Source organism: Oryzias melastigma, unplaced genomic scaffold (genome assembly GCF_002922805.2).
Source record: "Oryzias melastigma strain HK-1 unplaced genomic scaffold, ASM292280v2 sc04658, whole genome shotgun sequence".
Lineage (NCBI taxonomy): Eukaryota > Metazoa > Chordata > Actinopteri > Beloniformes > Adrianichthyidae > Oryzias > Oryzias melastigma.
Window position 1 is genome coordinate 1 of NW_023421226.1, and position 1,678 is coordinate 1,678.

Below are 1,678 nucleotides of genomic sequence, written 5' to 3' on the forward strand. Positions count from 1 at the left end.
GGGGGCGGGAAGAGGGTCCAGACTGGGGATGACATCAGAGCGCAGGAGGTCTGGTCTGTGAGGAAAAACATTTAACAATATCAATGCTATTGTTCACACTACTGGAACTTTAATTTACAAGGTGAAGCCTCGGGGCACAAAGAGAAACACAGAAACAATGAAAAGAGACGGGTCTTCAGTACAACAGCCCACCGCTAAAGTGAAACTAATACTGATGGTTACATGACATTAACTTCCAAAAAGAAAAGAAATTCTCCAAATTTTTAAAGTCCCAATCATCTCTTGCGCTATCGTAAAAATGTTCCCGGTAGTGCTGGGCGATATTAAATTATATATCATGATATAGATTATTTTAACCACAATACCGATATATATATATATATATATATATATATATATATATATATTGTGATATACCACAATAAAGTATATTTTCAGTTATTCTCTAAAAATAATTGACAAAAATGTAATTACTTAATTTTCTTTGACTTTATTTTTTTCAAGTAACGTGCTACAAATGAGAAACATTTTTAAAACAATTTCCAGTTTATTAGTAGGAAAACATGTTTTTGCACAAAAGCTCAGCAATAACAATAAACAGAAACGATAAGACGATAAAGACTTTTCCATCGCCCACACGATTTACATCGTGATATCGCCCAGCACTAGTTCCCGGTGGTGATTTTGATGATCTCATTTTTAGCCTAAAATCTGTCATTTTCTAGGACATTGTTTCATCAAGTTAATCAAAAATTTGCCTTTCAGTGCATTTTCTACATCACAAATAAGCTCTTTTTCAAACTGATTTTTTTTGTCTGCTCCTGATTCACAACTATTTGAATGAAGAAATAATATGAAATTCAATTTTAAGCTTAATTTTTCTTCATATATGTCCTTGATCATGAGAAAACTTCCACAGGAATATGTTAAAAACACCAAAAATGCTATTTTAATTAGAGCAAGTCTTTATGTATTCTTATAGAATTCGCAACTGAAGCATTAATACATTAAGGCTTAAACAATTCTACATTTATACCTGTAATTGCCATTAAGCCAAGGCAGTAAAAAAATTCCTATGCTAACCAATTAATCGTAATTAAACTGCACTTAATTATACTAATTTCTGGTTTTAAAGATTAAAAAAATACTGTAAAAAGTGGAAAGACGCACACACCTTTTGGTGCTTGGCATTCCAGGTTTGTGTGAGATGCTGCCTTTTTTCTTGATGAGCTTCTCAACAGCGTTGGACCTGACGATGGGTCGGACAAGATGGCGTTTGTAGGTCCCGGGATATTTCTTCTCGACTGCTTGTTCTCTTCTAAAAGCATTAGAAAATAATGGCGAGTGCTTTGTAAGTCAGCTGTCTAGAAATGTAAATCAAGCCAAAGGCCAAGTGGTAAAAGCTAAAATTAATGGAAAATCGTACAAACACATGATTCATAAGGAAGAAGGAATCATAACCATAATTCAACACATTTAGAATTGGAATTTATATTGAAAACAATCTGTAAAATCATTATTCATTTTTAATTAAGTTTAAACATTTTAGGACTTAAAAACTGTTCAACTGTTAAAGCTTTTAAGGAGGAAATTCTGGTGATTAGCAGCAATTTATGAGGAAATAAGCAAGATGAAAACAAAGTAAAGCTGAACTACATACTTCATCAGTTCCTTCTCT

General features: G+C 32.7%; 1 long non-coding RNA gene across 1 annotated transcript; it reads right to left on the minus strand.

Annotated features, from left to right (window-relative positions):
• LOC112140927 lies at window positions 1-1,678 on the minus strand. Its single transcript, XR_002918290.1, has 3 exons — window positions 1,661-1,678; window positions 1,175-1,318; window positions 1-55 (listed from the first exon to the last, which is right to left on the minus strand). It is a non-coding gene; the product is annotated as an uncharacterized LOC112140927 (long non-coding RNA).